The sequence below is a fragment of the Myripristis murdjan genome, chromosome 24 (genome assembly GCF_902150065.1).
Source record: "Myripristis murdjan chromosome 24, fMyrMur1.1, whole genome shotgun sequence".
NCBI lineage: Eukaryota > Metazoa > Chordata > Actinopteri > Holocentriformes > Holocentridae > Myripristis > Myripristis murdjan.
The window spans coordinates 27,800,063-27,819,911 of record NC_044003.1 but is presented as its reverse complement, the minus strand read 5'-3'; the positions used below and the strand labels follow the sequence as shown (position 1 = coordinate 27,819,911).

Genomic DNA, 19,849 nt, shown 5'->3' with positions numbered 1-19,849 from the left:
ATGACTGCACCACAGACGAAGAAAGAGAGGAGGACAGCAGACAAAGAGAAAAGGGAGGAAGGAAGGAGCAAGCAATGAAGGAAGAGCAAAACAAATAGAGGAAGGTGGAGGGACAGAGAGAGGAAGAGGGAAAGTAAGACAAAGGAAGGGCTGAAGAAAGAAAAAGCAGCCTAGGTTGAATGAATGCAAAGAGGAAATGAGCAATGAAAGACTAACTCAGGACAGGAAAAAGGTGAGAAGGAGAAATGGATGGTAGCTCATTAGCAGACGAGTGGAAGTAGGAGAGGGAATGACTGGATGGATTGTTGTGTAGAAAGAGAGGAATAGAGTCATTGATATTCTCTCTTAATGATGTTTGGACTCTGAGTCTCAGTTGTGTGTCATTCCTCTTCTTCTACTGTCCATATTCGCTGTTAGAGGGCAAAAGGATGGCAGCCGCCTCTGTCCCTTTATCAATTTCATCCGCTCTCATTCGTCCTTCATGTTTTAGGAAAGCGACAAAAAACAGTGACATATGGACTTCCTGGTCTCTGGACGCTAAATCCTCTCCTTCCTTCCTCAACCCTTGATCTCTCATCCATCCATCCTCACTGATCAGTTGATTTCCCCAGAGGAAATTACGACCAGAACATATTGCAGTAGTGTGTCTCATCTGTTCTCTGCAGTGGAAAAAACCTAGTGTTCACCACCAAGGCATCACACTCAGGGGCCTTTCACACCTCAGCCCAGACTTTAAGGGCTTTCTGCTAAATTTGAACCTTTTTGACAGGTGTGAACAAGTCTAGTGACCTGTGGTCCAGACCAAACTTTTCCAAAAGGTTGGCCCAAGACAGAAAACAAGATAGTGTTCTACTTCTGATGTGAAAGCAATTTCAATAAAGTCTAAACCACAAAAGGAAGTAATATAGTCTGTGCAAAGCATAGAGACTCATCACCAGCTGTACAACAGTTGGTTAATGTTTTTATTTTTATTTCAAAGAGAAGTAACGCTTCAGCTGGTTTAACCTGGGAAAAAAAACAACAACAACTGCAAAGCGCTACGCTTCCATTATTTGTTCTGTAAGTGTTGTAGAGGTGAAAGAACCACATTCAGCGGTTATGATGTTTTAATGAAGTTCAGTTTTATTCCAACAACAGTGATCGCAGGCTGAGCACATGACACCTCCACATTGTTTTGGCTGCCCTTGTCCTTACTTCCTAAATACACAGGGCTGTCTGAAATTGTGCGCCTGATTTTTTTGTTTCCGTAACTGAACATTCACTACATAGATGTTACAGATGTTTGCATCAAGCAAGAACAGATAAAGATACTACTTATCCCATTATAATAAGCAGAATAATAATGTCCTTTTTAGTTTCTTCTTTTAGTTTCTAGTTTCTTACTTTTTTTTAACCTCTACAAAAATATATGTAGTCAAAAGATTTGCCTGCTATTGTGAAGTGAACAATTTATCATTCTTGCATTAGACCTGAACCAAGGAAGCCGATTATTAAGTGTGAAAACACCCTCAGTCTCACATTTACGGCACAAGCTCTGTGCTATCCAGGAATGAAGGGTCCCTGTGTTGCACCCCATCTACTGTTCCTCTGTTGAAGCATCGGGGCTCCTCTCCAACTGCTTCACCAGCTGCTTCACCATGCTCACAGTGACCAGCTCAAACACACTGCTGAGTGTCACACAGACACTGAGATCACTGGACTTTCCATTCATCACCTCTTAGCCTTGTTTATTAACTCTACCAACAGAGTTAGATGGGGGGTGTAGTTTTGTTAGCACGATATGTCAAAAAGTTATGAATGGATTTGAACAAAACTTCGTGGGCAGCTTGGTCATGGGCCAAGAGAGAGCTGATTAACTTTTCACGCTGATTGTCAAAAAGGTAATGTGGTGGTCGCTGTGGCCTATCACAACAAGGCACACAACTCCAGCAACAGCTTATATCAGCAACACGTGATGTGGAAATGGCAGATCTTGAGAACTGCATAGCATTGGTGGAAGTGTGCACTCTACTGACTGCCATTTTTCTTATTTTGAGAGTATTTTACAGATTAAGGGAAGCAATGCACCATAAAACATATGCTAGAAGTTATTTCAAGAAAACCTCTCCTCTTTAAGTTTTTCAATGCACTAGTCTTCTTGTGACTTTCTTGCTATCTGTTTCACACATGCCACATACACACTCTCTCCCTCCCACACACACACATGAACAGGAAGAGCTGTGGGGGGAATGGGGTGGGGTGGGGGGCACTGACAAGACAATGGGTGAGAGGAAAGTGTCATGTTGTGTTTCTGAGGCTCTGGAGGTTTGAGTGGAGCAACAGCACGGGATGGACGAAAAACAGGAAGGACAGACGGAGAAGAAGAACCACAATAATAGACTGAACAAACTGGGACTGCTGACACTGCTGGTCAAATATTGTCTCTATAGCAACGGCTGTGGTCATGTAACAAACATCATACTTCACTGGTTAGGCAGATAAATCAGTTAGCCGATACAGGCCATTAAATCAAAATCAGATATGGTCCAGTCAATGTCACACACCACTCATATGATGGGCAGCATGTACCCTTAAAGAGATACTTCACCATTTATGCATAATTTTGTATCACTGTGTGCTGCCTTCAACCCCCGATGCCGAAAATTTTTGCTCACAAGTCTTCATGGTATTTTCACGTTCCAAAAATGTTAGCAATCTCTGATCCAATGGAAAAAAAATATGTCTGTAATTCTAAGATTTCAGAACAGCAGAACACCAAAGTTCTTTTAAGAAAGCTTACACTCATCATGCTGAATAATCCGTGACTCTGGTATCTAGTCATATGCTCAGTTCTTCCCAAACAAACACATTTGCACTCAAAGACCACTTCGTCATGTCCACTTTGTGCACCAATTGACTCGGGCCTCAAAGCGAAGGCACCAACTGCCACTCATCTAACAACAGGCAAAAACTCATCTATTATTTCCACAGCAACAAAAAACATTGCATACTTTTACAGAAATTTTTGATATGAGATTGCACACATATTGTGGTCTCAATATATTTTATCATGTAACTCTAGTACTCATCTCCATAGTATACTGTTTTGGTAATTGCTATTATAGAAATTCCATTGTTTCATTTTTGGCTTTGATGAACTTCTCATGTTACCTCTTGAGCAGCTCCTTCATTCCCAGAGTGCACTGCATTGTGGAACTGAGCCAACAGATCTTTTTCATAGCAGCCGTTCTGACTTGAAATAGCAGGTAAACACAGGTGTTACTGATGACATTTATTAAGGCTCTGTTCAGCTGAAGTGGAGCAGAGCTTTTCCAGTGAGCCAGCAGGAACAAAAGCGGTCCCGGGATTAGATGTTAGACTTAAATGGAACTGAACTGTAATTAATGTCATTAGTAACACCTGTGCTTTGCCTTCTATTTAATGTCAGAATGGCTGCTGTGACAATTCTATTCTGCATGCAAGTTGACATTTCTGAGCACACTGCATGCTCCTACTTTTACTTTGTGAACATATAGTAAAAGTTCAGTTCAGTTAAAGTTTGTAATGGCTTCCATTTTTTCCAAGTTTCTCTGTTTACCCAACATTTCCAACCAGAGCACCTGAACACCAGTCAAGTTGTATGCATTAGGGATGGAAAATTAACCAATTCGTATCGATGCGAGTGCATCGCTAGAGCAGTCATAAGCAGATACAATCTTGGATACAATCTTGGATACAATCCGATGCTTTATTTAGAAACATGATCCATCCAATAATTTGATATAACGTGTATCTTACGTTACAGAGCGAATACTGACTGCTGCTGAACAGCGGTGGTCATGGTCGTGTCACAACAAACTCATATGCGTGGAGGATGGCTGAGACAGAACAAATAGGCCTTGCTAGTTATGATCATTTTAATTATAGTTAATTTGTAGTCTTATTTTAGTGTTTTTACTCAATTTGACACTGCTCACCTTACTTTTTCTTCAGTGACATGTCTTTTGTCTGATACTCTGTCATAGCAAGGCATTAGGGTACTAGGCTTGGGCCGACTGACGATTGAATAGGCAATTGGTGATGGACGGAATCCATTGCGATTGCTAGTTTAGCTGCCGATGCTGTACAATGAGTTTTTCACGCCCTGCTACTGGATGAGCTTCGCCCCTCCACCATTAGCCTACACACACAGACACAGACACACACACACACACACACACACACCACCCTGAGCTGTTTCTGCATTCCTGATTCTGTTAAATTGTCAAATTGTTAAATCGCACTGCATTGTAATGGGTGGGTGGGAGGTGGGGGGGTGGGTGTGAATCGTACTGTATTGCATCGGTAGTTGCTGCTTATTATCTTGAATGTATCGGATTGTTGGCAGTGTATCGAGATACGTATCCTATCAGCCACAGACCGGAGATGCAAACCCTGGTACGCAGGAAACACTAGAAATATGAGCCTCTGATATTGCACTTGAAGGCAGGATCACTACATATTCAAGACTTGGTTACAATGAGTATGTAGTATGCTTTGGGGGCAGTGCTTTTTTCTTTTTCTTCTCCTTCTTCCTCTTCTTCTTCTCATTACTATTATCACCCTAGGTATCATTGCACAGTTTTAGTGTCCCATGGTTTCACTGCTGTTTAAGAGGCTTTGCCACCCTCTTGAAAATACAACAAACTGAATCCTTGGATTTTTTTGGAAAGCCACTGAATATTGGGAAAAAAATAGTATTGCAACAAGCCTTCAGAAAGCCATATCTGTTGAACCCAAATCAAAATCACAGCTAGAAGCCTGCCGTCACACAAAGCCAGTCAGAGTTTATTTATTTATTTGTTTATTTATTGCCAGCTGCAAGGACAACACAGTATTAGTGTTGATGGAAAACAGTGGCTCTGTGCCTGGTTGGTGTTTCAGCATTGTCTAATGGAAAGCTTTTAGCTGCCTCGGAGTCCGCCCATCACTTACAGAGGGGTATAAACCGGCTCGCTTGCTCACACAATCACTATCTTTCTGCCTTTCACCTTGGCTCTACCTTGCCGCCACCTCGTTTTCAAACTTTCTCTGTTTCTGATTTTTTCATCTGTGTGCCTCTCTTTTTTTTCTGTTTTTCTCTCCAGCTTTAATTCTCTGCCCTCTCTCTCTAGATCTGTCTCCCTGCACTGATGTATTAATGTTTTTTTTTTTTCCCGCCTCTCTTACTTACTGTCTTTTACCTATTTCTCGTCTTCCACCTCCATCACTTTTCATCTTTTCTCCGCTCCTGGGTTTCAAACAGCTCAGAGAGAAGAGATCTTGTTCTTATAACCAATATGTTAGGACTAAAAGCTTTACTGAGGGCTCGGTGCTGCATGCTTAATGATTTATTGAACACACAGACTAAAATGTTTAAGTGCGGCTGGGTTGGTCATAGACTTTGGGTAGTGACTGTACTAAAATGGTGAGGTGTGTGTGTGCATATGTGTGCATGTGTGTGTCTAAGGGAGTCTCCTTTCCTGCCGTGAAGCTAATCACTGGAGATGAACAATACTCCTGATAATTCATCAGCACTGAGAATTGCTGCTTTTCTCACCATCTGCTGAACAAAAGAATTCAGTAGCGACCTGTGAGTAAAATATCTGAACCCAACATCTGCTTTTCTCTTCAGTGTTTTTTCAGGCCTACAGCAGCCAGCACCTGTTGCCATTCATTCTTTTAAAAGCAGTGGTAACACTTTTTCCAATGAAGCTCATAAGATCTGGAGTTAGGTTTTGTGTTTTTTGTTCAATTTGCTCAGTAACTACTGATTAACTTTTTTCCATGACACGCTATATGCTGGTTCAGACAATCTTCTCATCATCGAGAAAAATAGTGAATATGGATCTGGATCAGTAAATCTTGTAATTTGTGCTGGCAAAAGGACACTCCTTTGTAAAGGTTTATAACTCAAAGACCCCGCAGACCTTGTGCACAATGCAGGTGTCACTGGAAAGAAAACACTGAAGTCTGTTTTTGGTGCCAAGGAATTATCTCTCTCTAAGAAAGAGTTGGATTTGATATCCTCTTGGACTCAAGGAGGATATCCTGAAATAATATTCTAAATTTTAGGCATGACAATGGATACATTTGAAAAGATTTATTAGTGGCACATAATAGCAACTGCTGGCAGCTTCAATCCAAAATCCCACCTGGTTGTAACCATCACTTAAATAGCAGAAGCACTAAAGGCAGCTCCGACTGCATCAAAAATCAGCCTCTATGAAAACAAAGAAACAAACAAGAAGTCAGCCACACTGCTTTTTGCTCACAAACAAAATTTTCTCCAAGATGGTCAATTCTTCCAGCCTTCACCTTGTCCTGCTGCTAACTCGATGCAAACTCCGGGCCTAATCCTTAATCCCACGATGATCCAGATCTCATCCTCACCCTGCTGCCGATCACATTTCTCAACATTAGGTCTACACTGTGTCTTCTGAGAGGTCACGGAGGGACGGGGAGAAAAATGTTGGCTAAGCCTTCAGCTAATCGTGTTATCATGGGTCGAAAAAATACGCTTGCACAAACACCCCCTCCCCCCACCCCCCCAAAGTGTATTAACCTCTTGGCTCCTCCTGCCAGATACTCCAGCATCAACAGTTTTTGTCAAGGTTACAGTAAAAGGCATTGCCGAGCTTAGTTTTGCGTGTGCGTGTGTGTGTGCGTGCGTGCATGCGTGTGTGTGTGTGGGTTTAATGCATGACAGTGATTCAGCAGTGGGGAGATATGAAGCTAAGCCGTGATAATACAAGATGCGACGAGGCTGAGTTTTGATATGAAAATATGTTGTAATCTGGATTTTTCATGTCTGCTGGCTGCTTTGTGTATTCAGGCATGCAAACTTTCAGGGACCAGACTTTTAGAACTCTGTGAGTGTGTGTGTGTGTGTGTGTGTGTGTGTGTGTGTGTGTGTGTGTGTGTGTGTGTGTAGCCATCAGATGGGCAGTACCGCTGTGCTGTGCTGCTTTGGGCCTTAGAGGGATTCAAAGCCTGGAAGAACATGCTAGTTATTTGGCATGTGTGTGTGCGTGTGTGTGTTCATGTGTGTGTGTGTGTGTGTGTGTGTATACAGGTGATTAATTAGTGTGAATGCAGACCCAAGGCTTTATAAGAAAGGCTTGGAAGACAAGAGTGTGCAGCACAGGGGTGTTTGTGTGTGTGTGTGTGTGTGATGGATACCCCCATTTCGCGCCCCCTTGTCTCTGTCACACACACACAGTGGCCTGGGGGAAGGCCAGAGCAGAATTACTCCATCCATTTCAATTACAGAGATTGAATACCTGATACACACACACACAAATGCACGCACACACACACACACACACACAATGTAGTGCAAAAGCTGAGGCTGCAGGCCAGGACTCAATGTCAACTTATATGACCAAGTAACTAACTAGTCTGGAAAGAGAAAGACACCACAAAAAAAAAATAAAATAAAAAATAAAAAAAAAATAAGGCTTGGCCTGTGTAAGCCAGCGCCCAACCCATATGTGAACCAGCTGAACCAGCTGATTCAGACTCTTTAAATGCTTTGAAGACCATTTAAGGACACAACTTTAACACATTTATTCAAATAAGCATTGCAAGTTCAGTGTAAGGGTAATACTTTGTCAGTACTTAGTAGGAATTTGGTCATTTATTGACTAGATTGGTGGTTTCAAAGTGGGGTCCAAGGACCCCCAGGGGTCCTTGAGGGTCTTCCAGGGCGACCTCAGCATAATGAGTAATAATTACAATGCTTGTGAAAGCGTCTGACCTCAGCCACAAGACATTTGATCCAGTATCACTGATCTGATTCTTTTTTTTTTTTTTTTTAATATTCAGGCACTTTTGTTGCTAATTTTCAGCACAAGCCTCTGAAGTAGCACTTAGTTCATCATCAAACACTAAAACTCAGGTTGTTCTACTAGAGTTCTTCATTAGTAATAGTAAATAAGAACAATAAGAATTCTAGTGGAACTCTAGTTTCACTTCGCTGGACAGGTGGTTGGTCCTATCATGGTCCTGACAGTATTGCTGCCCTAAAAGGGGAGCACCCACCCAGTCATGCTAGGTGGGGTTAAGGGGGTCAATTAAATTAGTTAGTGACTTTTATGAACTTTCAAATCTTGGTAGGTGATGAAGATCATACTCAAGAGTAAGGCTAAATAAGAAATCCATATTTGTAACTGTGTGCCCCATCCCTTTTATTAAAAAAAACAAAAAAAAAACAAACAAAAAACTAATATCTAACAGGCGGTGATTATGCAGTCTAGATTTTTTTTCAGACAGTATGAAAGCCATAATAGTGTAGGGGCAGTTTTGTTTTTTTTCCTCACATCCATGATGCTCCTCCAAAGTGAAATGCACTCACAACAATCAACAGACATACTAATTTCCTCATTGCAGCACAAGTTCATCGTCACACTGTGGGCTCACAGTTTAGGTCAGCGATGAACTTCAGTGAAATATCTGCCAGCGAAATCCTTGGGGATGTGTTATGTGAGATCTTCTCTTCATTGTAAATAAAGGCTGTCTGAGAAAGTAAAGGAACAGAAGTGCAAAGAAGCCAGCGGAAAAGCCAGATGGGCGAGATTCTGCGTAAAATAAACAGTGTTCAAATGGACAGCTGTGCTGGATTTGAACCAACAACCCAAATCAGTTTCTGGCCAAATGTTTGCTGCAGCTCAACACCCACTCCATCGCAGTGTCAGTGACTACAGGATGAAATTATTTACTATTTTTTGATAATTTTCTGGTAATGTGCCTAATTTTCTATTTTCTTTTATTTTGCTAATTTTCTGATTTTTTTTTTAAGTAATATACAGGTAATTTTCTTATAATTTACACATTTCTGCTGCATCTTCTGATTAAAACAAGACATATTGCACAAATAATATGCATCTGATCTAAAATCTAACATCAGGATCTTGCAGTGGACAGATGAGGTCCATCTTGTCGACTGTCATGGACATTTAGTGCTTGAATTTCATCAAACCTTACAATGATTCAACGCAACTCAGATACTGTAGCTGAGGGCATTATATTTTTATGAAACATAAAGCTAGTGTCCGCAGGTGTAGTCACCACGAGAGGGCTCCACTATGTTAATTAAATTAAGTTATGTCTAGAATCATGTGTAGCCATGTTCCTGATATGAAAAATGCTAATTCCAGGTGGAAAGGAAACCTCAGTTTGACCAGACTACAATTCTATCAGCGGGACCTCTTCTGCCACTTAAGTAAAGTGATATGAGGAGCTGCAGCATCACTCCAGGGGACTGGCGGCAGAAAACCTATTGAAACTCTTGGCAGGGAGGAAAAGGCCACAGGAGACAGGAGAAGAAATAACACAAAGAAGAAAAAAAAACAAGTCAGCACAAAACACTGGCGGCATCTGTGGCAAAGCCTGCCATTCAACCGCTGGCCTTTTACACCACTGCAGGCAGGCTGAGCAGATAACCTGCCCAGCAAAGAGGAACTGTCTCCTGGGACACACGAGCCGTCTCCCTCCCCACCATTCCATCAGCTGTCACGGGTCATTTTAAGAAAACTTTTGCAAAAATAAAATGTGAATTACAGTAGGTGCATTTCCATCAGCTGGGATAAAGTGAATAAAAGCTTACTGCATGTACATGTATGTGACACGATACAGGCACCAGTGCACAGCTGCATAAAGCTTCTTCGGTAAAATGATTTCCTAAGGAAAAATATGTCAAGGATTCCACTCTTTTAAGGAAATTATTTTCCAGGATTTTTTTCTTTTTTAAGGATAATTAATTGTGTGCATTTTTACTGTTGCTCACAGAGTGTCATTAGAATGATTCAAAAATACCTGTTTGGCTTTCCATACATGTGAAACTGACAACACCAAAACACAACAGCTGGGTGTGAATGGGCTCTGACATGAGGCATCTGTGGCTCAAATCTCAACGTGAGCTGAGACAACCATTTGAATATGTGATATGTAAATATGGAAATTTGAAACACAGTCCGGAGATACCCCCACTCCCCTGACTCCTTCCCCCATGCAGGTAAACTAGCACTGCACTTCATCCTGGGATGGCAACAGGCAACACTGGAGAAATACAGCCCAACATGTTGGGCTCTGAACTAAAGCCTGGTGAGCATCAAAATCAGACTTGTTGATAATATGAACGCTGAGTTTATGTCTCAATTTGTTTCCATCGCTGTCAGCCTGCAACAGTAGGCTAAGTTAACATATTAGCATATGTCTAGTTTACATTGGTCACAGTTTGATGTGAACATTTGTTTGGCAGAGGACTTATAAAAGTTCACGTTCACACCACCTGCCAGGCTGCCTCTGTGTGATGCATTTTAGCTGTGGCTGGCATTCACTAACTGTCTACATTGGACTGTGTTTGTCAAAATGCTGCTGCACTAGTTTCAACAGCATCAGACGTTATTCTTTAATTTACACATCTCCACACAGTAGACACTGATAGATCATACTCATTTGTGATATCACAAATTGTGCTCGTACATGCACGGCACAATTAATAACAAGCTTCTCGTCTTCAGTGGCAGAGAGTCAAAATGGGGCTGCAGTGGCAGATTTGGCACCGATATCAATCTGTTCAGTCAATGTCAAGCTACCAGAAAAGAAACCTAATTTTTGAAGGGAGAGGGTCTTCAAGAGCAAAAACTTAGGATGCTTACTGAGACCAGGCACATAGTTTTTGAAGAACTGACCTGCAGTAGGCAAGTTGCTGTTCTTTGCTGCAGCCTAATGCTGACCATAGTTGATGCTTTAATTCAAAGACCAAAACAAACACATACACTTGGCCATACTCCAACACTGTAATCAGATAGGAGGCTTTCATTCATCATGCAAAACGAAGCTATGAGCAGCCCTAGTAACAGAGAGCAAGAACTCAAAGGGCACGGGCAGTGTTACATCATTCTCATTACTAGGAAACACAAAGTTTGACTGAGACTTGGAAACTATCTAATTAGTGTTAGCTAGCTAACCTGACGTAACATGAGGAAAACGCTGCTGAAAAAGAGGAAATGAGAAGTCCATTCTGAAAGAGCAGGATGGAGCTACATCATATTCTCCTATTCAAATTATTCATCATCATTAACTCATCATCATCATTACACCAGTTGTACACACACACACACACACACACACACACACACACATATATATATATATATATATATATATATATATATATATATATATATATATATATATATATATATAAACTGGGGGGGCTTTTTTCCCCATGTTTCTTCTGATTTGTCTTCATCTCAAACAGCCCACAGTTAGCCAGGCTTGGGCCAAACAGACAGATGGCAGCCTAATTCACTTTACACACACGCACCTACACAAAAACACACACACACACACACACACACATACACTCTCTGTTGGCCCAGTCTAGGTCACACTGGCCAGATGCCATGAGCACTAAAAACTCAGTCTCTCTCTCTCTTCCTCTCTGCAACGGGAGACATCAGTCGTGACCTTTGATGTGCTGTGGCCCAGTCAAGTGTGTTGATTTTAGACAGAGGACAGACATGCACACACACACACACATGCGCGTGCATACACACACACACAAACAAAAAGACACACACATCCCGTGGGGAGTTTTTTTGGTTGGGTGAACACACACTCCAGCCTCGCCATCCTTGCCCCAGGCTAAAATGAGAGGCAAGCCCAGGCAAGGAGAGCCCATGTTTCAACCTTTAGCTTGTTTGGCTGATCTGATGCAGAGCCAGCGGCTTGTCAGCACAATCACTAAAGACACGACCAGTGAGGGAACCAGACAGCTCACCACAGCAAAGCCACTCAGCTGGTCTTTTCACCAACGGTCACGTCTCCACATGACTGCCTCAAGAGGTTTCTAGGGGGTCCTCAGAAAAATCGTTTAATTTCACTTTTATTTAAATACATGTGAAAGACATCTGAATGTAGCTTGAGGCAGCTTAATCTTGATAATAATTCCACTGGTCTTGTGCAAGGCTAAAGTTAAGAATGATGCACACACACACAGAACATATCTCATAGTCTTGGTCTCTCTTACAAAATCCTCTGGCAAATCTCCGTTTCCAATTCAAAAATTCAGATATGATACGCCCCTCCCAGGACTTTGGATTAACCATTCCGGACTGCTCCACAGGCTCTTTGGATTATATATTTGAAGCAAATCCCAAGAAAACCTCGACACTATCATATTACAGGATAAAACGCTCAACCGTGTCAAATCCTGTTGGGACACTGTAGGCTTGCTGAGAGGCACACCTTGCATCCTGTACCTCTGTGACTATAAAAAAAGAGGGAGAAACCTGCTGAGGACAGAAATGAACAGGTGGGAATGACGATGGGAGATATGGATTATTATTGGACCGTTCCGGAAAATAACCTCAGCAGAGTTAGACAGGATTACACATCCAATTACGATTGACAGATATTGATTTTTCAGGGCAGATACTGACTATTAGCAATCGAGGACAGCAATAGCTGATATTTAGGGCCAGTATTCATTTGTTTGAAATCTGGAAACTGCTGTGTCACATTTTACAGTATTAGAAATACCAACACAAACCTTACTTTGAATTAACAAATGGTTAATTAACATTATTATATTAGTAAAAAAAAAAAATGCAGAAAATTAGCAACAAATTATCTTAAAGAGATAATAAAACTTTAAATTATTTAAATCATATTTTTTAAAGGTCAGATCGGTGATGCTGGCGTGGCACTGAAAGCTAAATTTACTCCCAGGTGCACACACGCACACACACGCACACACACACACAAGGTGCTTTACAGAACTTGAGTTGGAGGGGTAATTAATGTATGAACACAAACATGGTGGACCAACTGAACACACACCTATGTCTCTCTTTCCACACATACACACCACTTGATTATGGAAGGTCATTAATGCAAGTGCAACCACTAGCTGCTGATTGGTCTAGTGGCTTTTAATGTCACAGTCACAGAGAGAGAGAGAGAGAGAAAGAGAGAGAGAGAGAGAGAGAGCGAGAGAGAGAGAGAGAGAGAGAGAGAGAGAGAGAGAGAGAGAGAGAAAGAGACAGAGACAAGAGAGAGGATGAGAAAGAGAGAGAGAGAGGAAGAGAGAGCGAGAGAGAAAGAGACAGACGAGAGAGAGAGAGTGAGAGAGAAAGAGACAGAGACAAGAGAGAGAGGGAGAGAGAGAGAGAGAGAGAGAGAGAGCGGGAGAGAGAAATATGCTTTCTTCAATTCCATTTTTTTCTTTTGTGACATTTCCATTTTTTCTCTGTGCGTCACCTCCACTCGCAGATGCTTGATGAATTTTTCACTATCTGTTGCTCAGTGGACCCAGGAGAACGCACACACACACACACACACACACACACACACACACACACACACACACTGAAGTGCCAAATCCAAGGCGAGAGAGAAAGAGACAATGAGGACAGTAGCAGTCAGCCTACAGAGACTGTTTCTGTCAAAACAAACTGTACATGGACATTTTGAAAAGTGAGTGGTAAAATTATGATCGGTAAACCAAAACTTAGACCCTTCATTTCTCATTTTCACAAACTTACAGATTATCTGTTTAAGTTCTAACTTTATAGGTGTTTGCATTCCCTTCTATGAAACACACATTTATACACATGAAGTTCAGGAACATCAACTGTACACCGCACTCCACTGCCAGCCCTACACATTTTGAGGCCCTGGGTAAAAAATCATTTGGGGACCCTTTTATTTTACCATGAATAGATCAATGTAGGTCCAGAACTGCATGTTCAGGTTTTTGCTAATTTGCTGTCACTTTTTTCTCATTTTTAAAAGCAATCAAGTGATTTTTCTCTGCTTTAAAAGCATTACATGTTGTGTGAAGTCTTTCATAAAAAAATATGCTGATCCAGCACTGATGATGACTTTTAAATAGATTTTTTCATATAATTTAGTAAATAGTGTAGGTTGACATCTAAAAAAAAAAAAAAAAAAAAAAAACTAAGTCATGACAGCTCTATATGCCTTTGAATTCTGAGCAGCTTGATCCGATTTTTCTTTTTGTTTGGATGAACAGAGCTAAGAGCAGGAAATACCTGTTACATTCACTGCTTTATCACAAAAAACACCAAAAAAACAATCAGTTGCAGTCCAAAATGATTTGTGTTACGATTCCCTGCAAGTCCGTGTTAACACCTTGCAGTGGAAACTGACTGTTTTGCTTGTCACTGTTAAAAGTTGATAGAATATTGCTTTTAGTAGCAGCTGTATAACCAGTGGCCCACTGAGACAAATGAAAGTTCATACTCCTGGACTTTTTAAAATGACCCTTTTAAAATCAACATTTAAACTGAGGATTGGACTGGAATGCTTCTGCATGCATTTTTCATATTTTAGGAGCGCTTCAGTCCAGAATTTCAACATCTTTCAGCATTGTGAACATTTAATTTTCTCCGGCAGTTCTGTGCCGCCCAGAGTCTGTGTCACCTTGTCCACCACAGGGATCATTACAGTACACAGGAGTGCATGTTTAGCTTGTAGCCACATGCTTCATGACTGTGCGTGAAAGGATTTTGTGGGAGTGGTCGTTGCAGCATGATTTGAACAAAAACACATGTTTGGGAAGTTCTCAGCATATGACTAGATACTTGAGACTTGGATTTTGCATGATTACTGCAAGGTTTTTAAACAGAACTTTTGATTGTGTTTGGCTGTAAAATCATAAAATTACTGACACAATTTTTTCCATTGGGTTTACCATGAAGGCTTGAGAGTAAATCATTCTTTGCTGGAGACTGAGGGCAGCAGATAGGCAGCAGTACTTGAGTTGGGTGCATTCACGTTTAAACTGATGTGGTACTCAATGGTACAGTCAGTAACTTACTCTGTAATTCCACAAAATATAATCTCAATGGTTAAAAGTAAGTCTAAACTTCTCAATTTCAACACTGTTATTTATTTAGAACATTTTGTTGTCATGCACAGCACACAAAATAAAAGCCCACCATACCTCCCTCTCCCTTCCCATACCCGTCCCTATAACCTCCAGCCTCTCACAGTCATAGCTAGTCGGAACAAGCTGTGGAGTAGTGGCCAGGAAGCTGCGATAACCCTCTTCTGCCCTCTCCACCACCAAACCCTCCATAAAAAGGACTTTGGCTCATGGGGGTCTCACACGGAAAGGGCCGAGCCTGCGGTGAGGTCTGTGAAAGCACCACCGCCGCAGGCTGTGTGATATTCACAGCAGCTGGCATTGTGTTGTGGTCGTCCTCATTCACATCGCGAGCGGAGTTGAATGAGGAAAAATGTGACGGAGACACACACCCCTCTCTCCAGTGTGTCTGTTGTATCAAATTCCGCACCAGAGAGGAGGGAATATTGCTATATACACCTCTCTCAACCAGAGATTTGAACTGTGTGAGCCAGCTCAGAGGCGGCAAGCACAATGGGGCAGCGTAGTCTAGCTCTCTTTCTTGCTCTCTCTCTTTCTCTCGAACATTTACTCTCTCACCCAGATGCACCCTTGCAACAAGCTTTGAAGCAGGGATTTTTCAGAATCTTGTCAATATTTACTTGAACTTACAAGACATTCTGTTTTCAAGGTGCTGAAATTGGGCACTGATTGATCTAATGTGAATAGGACTCTGAACTACTGACGTAATTTGGTTGGTTTTGGTTGGTTAAAAGTACCAAGTTCAGTACCCAACCCTGGTGCTATGTCTAAAAATCATTGGTTATGGGTGAGGTATCCCTTTAAAGTGGCAGCTCAGGTAGTTGCTATGGTGCAGATATTAACAAACACAGTATGCGGACTATATCGTTTGCTGTGATTCAAATTCTGTTCAGGACTACAAAATGACTTTGAGACTTTGGTCTGTTCTGGTCAAGCACTTAATGAATCCAGTCAGTCCATGTCAGACCTGCAGTTATTAAGCTCTCTGCTCACCCTGGCATTTTGATTCATCTACTTCCCTAATACTGTATTTTCCCTGCCACTGAAAATGGTCGTAAACCTCACATACACACACACACGCACGTGTGTGGCATGGGCACATAATGTTTTTTGCAGGTGTGTGTGTGTGTGTGCTCATAATGAATACTGTAATTTATTCTGTCTGATTGGATTAATAAGAGCGGGAATTGGATTTTTAATTTGTTAAGACCTCTCTCTCTCCTGGCCTAATTAAATTCTCAAACAGTGAGAATATTTGTTGAGTTATAATAAGATGCCTTCTGCTCCAGATGAAGTGTGTGTGTGTGTGTGTGTGTGTGTGTGTGTGTGTCAGTAGTAGTATAGCATTTGACAGTTCAGAGTAGTGTCTTGGCAGGCCCTCGTCTAGATAAGATATCAAGTGTGTGTCTGTGTGTGTGTTTAAGACGTAGCTGATGACTATTTGCCTCTGCTGCTGATAAGACTAGTCACTTGACACCAAAATACACACCCCCCACACCCATTTTCTGATTAGATTTCTCCTCATTTGCTTTCCACATGCCTTCTCCCCTTAATGTACATGTCTCCGTCAGTGAAGCCAGTACCAGGTATAACACTCAGATGTTTTCATTTTTTTCTCCCCACAGTAATGACAGTATGTTTCCATCAAGGCAGCTTTAAAGAGACCACACCAGACCATACCAAAGCAACCAGTATTTTAGAACGCCAACATCATTTTTCAACCTGTTATTCAACCACTGGACTCCATTCATTCTAAAATTAATTTTGACCATTCATTGGGATGATCAAGCCAAGCCTACTTCCTACCTAGATCTTTATTGTTTCAACAAATGCAACTCCACTGTTACTGCAGTGTCTCTTTAGCAGGAAAACACGTCCATCAGCTTTTTAAATCCCATAGGCCTATATCCTAATTCACAACAATAAGTGTAGATGGAAGCCTAGTCAATGTGTCCCGTCCCACTGGGGAAGCTGTGACAGAGATGAAGGGTCATGAATCACTCTCCAGCAGGAAAATTAACTGCCAGCTATATGTAGATGTGTCCAGCGCTGTGATGTGTTGACTGTCTCAGTGACAGGCATGCACAGTTGACTCGAAAATACATTTTTCAGCAGAACAAAATGTTCTCTACTCTTTTATCAAGTATACTTTTCAAGCAAATTATTATTATTTTTTTCAAGCTGAGCTGTGCTGCACCTCTTTCCTGCTGGTGATACTGCAGCTTAACTGCAAAATGTATCCATTTAATGCCTTTTTTTGTCAGCATTATTCATTTCTATATAAAATGTGAAAATTAAGTAAGCTCTAGATCAGCTAGTTATCTACTGTGTCTTTAATATCAATCATCGATAGGAGTGTTTTAATTAAACCTAGAAAAGAATAATATAACAAAAAGGAAAGCAGGTTAGGAAATACAACAGCATTTTATAAAAGATGCTCCAAACTCCCAGTTACTTCTGGACAGGGTGAAATATGCATTTGGCCATGGTAATACCCAATGTAGGTGCAGCCATGTGCCCAGTCCACACACACAAGAATAACAACGCGAAATAAACTTTCAAACATGGATTAGTGTAGGAAGTGTATACAAAGTAAATGGTATCCCAAATAGGCTGAAGAAAAACATGAAGCATATTTTGAAAAATTTGATACTATTTCACTCCTCTTGCACTAACCATAACAACAATGCAAATCCAATGCATGGAGAGCCTGAAATAAAACCTAAATGTACAAATCCAGCCAGGACGCCCCCACAAATCAAACAGGCATCAGGCAGCATGAATCACATCTTTCTTGTCAAAACCGGATCGTCAGGTTATTGTTGGAAGTGAAGATAAGGTGATTGAAGGCTGCCTAACCACTTAAACCTTGCGGGAAAATGGTCCAAACCTCCTGTCTATTCCATTAAACGTGTGGCAGATTTACAGGCTCATTTCTAATGATTGCCTTCTTATGTTTAATGAGGAAATTCAATCAGCCTTGTGTAAATTCCATCCCACTGTTTCATTACCGGAATTTATCATATGCAAATGTAGGAGGAGAGAGTAAAACAAGTGTGTGAATACTAAATGTTCAATTAGCCTATTCCCCTCACTGTGTCTGTTTCCCCCCTCCCATCCTTCATTTTCATGCCATAGAAAGGTAAATAGGTTTTAGCTGCATGCTCCAGCTGCTTCACTTACATCAGTATATATGGCAGCTTGGCCCGAGGGCTTTGCCACTGCGGTTTTCAACTCCTATAGAACATGATATATGACAATAATATTAACCTGACCTAGAGGATTATGTTGTCAAGCTACTTCCTATACCTAAGGCTGTTTCCCTGATGTAACTGTTGCTTGTACTGCTTGTACTTCCGATGCAGTGGTAAGTTCAAGTGCTGTAGTATCACACCCTAGATAATGGCCAAGACAGTTGTATTATATATCCTCGGCTTGTCAGGGCATTTTATGAATTAGTATGTTCTTATTCTTTTACCGACACCCTGGCAAGACGGGCAAAGTGTGCTATTTGTTGAATGGTTTGCCTTTTAAAGGTATAGCTCATCCATTTTGAAACAATTTATATCATTTAACCCTCTCATTGTCACTGAGTGCTGGAATCTGGCTGGATGCTCCAAATGCTAACTGTTAGCCTCCTGCCATTGAAGTATACTCCCCCCGGCTAAGCTTCTTAAAAATAATCACCTTAATCCAATCTCAGCAACCACAACTAAGTGTAACAACATCAACAAACCGTAGCGCCCCCTATCTCTCCTTGAGGTACAGTAGCGTTTACTTCACACAGCACAGGGGACGGGTAGTTTCTGCAGTGGGAGGTGTGTTTTGTCCCAAGTTCTTGTCAAATGACACCAAGCTAAGTAATCATTGAGTGCTGATCAACAACCATATCAACCCGCTGCTGATATATTATGGTCATTTCGTGCAATGAGGCAGTAAAAACTGGATTTATTGCCCCTTTAAAAACTCATTCTCACCCTCAAAGTAATCACATTTGGGGTTCTAACTGGCTTCAGGCCCTCCACTTTAAGTAACATTAACCACATAAGATCAACATTAGCTCTGATTCATCATTCAGCAAAAAAAAAAAAAAAAAAAATGTATTAATTAAAGAAAATAGATAGATAGATAGATAGAATCAGAGAGAATCAGATTAACAATCTGCAATCCAACCTGTATCACATAAACTTGTTATCACTGCAAAAAACAACAACAAAAAAAGCTTTCCATGAAATCAGTAATCACATTTGGGGTTCTAACTGGCTTCAGGCCCTCCACTTTAAATAACATTAACCACATAAGATCAACATTAGCTCTGATTCATCATTCACTTGTTATCAATGCAAAAAAACAACAAAAAAAGCTTTCCATGAAATCAGTAATAATGATCTTCAATTCTGAATGAAATGGAATGCTCTATATCATCTTATCCCCAAATTCGTTTTTAAAAGTTAATCTGTTATACAAAATATGCAACCTAGGAGAATAACAATCAAAATGTAAACTGCCTCTGTTTTGCTGTTCTACCACACTGGGCCTGGACATAAAACTTGTTTCAAGGTGTTTGAGATGTGTCTGCTATTTCCAACAACAGGTGTTTTCTGGCTCTGAGGCTAATGAATGGATTTACAAACTGTCTCATATGCCTGCCAGAGCAACCCTTACACTGCCGCTCTGCAGAGCTGTTTGAAAGAGAGCACAGGAGACTGCAGCTGGGACAGATCTGCTTCGAGGGGCTTTGGATTTGTCCTCTCTGTGGTCCCTTTCTGGCCCTGTATGACTCCTTGGTCTCAGGTGCTAGCTGTGCCATCACTTACGTTTCCCCAACATGGACGGCTGGATGCGGCACTGATTCCAGCTTTTGGTTTTTGATGTGATACTTGTAATGTTTTGTTGGCAGGGGTCCTGCCGCCAACTATTTTCACATGAATG

The 19,849-nt window shown here is 41.2% G+C and overlaps 1 protein-coding gene across 2 annotated transcripts in view; it reads right to left on the bottom strand.

The window, feature by feature from the left end:
* Positions 1–19,849, bottom strand: part of man1a1 (mannosidase, alpha, class 1A, member 1) — a 189,210-nt gene that overhangs the window by 107,844 nt on the left and 61,517 nt on the right. The window contains exons 1-2 of one of the 2 annotated variants that reach the window (XM_030046878.1): positions 7,645–7,648; positions 803–806 (exon numbers count right to left, since the gene is read on the bottom strand). The exons of the other annotated variant lie outside the window; for it this stretch is intronic. The gene's annotated coding sequence lies outside the window, so the exon portion shown is untranslated. Of the gene's footprint in view, positions 1–802; positions 807–7,644; positions 7,649–19,849 lie in introns of those variants that run through there. 2 annotated transcript variants of the gene reach the window in all.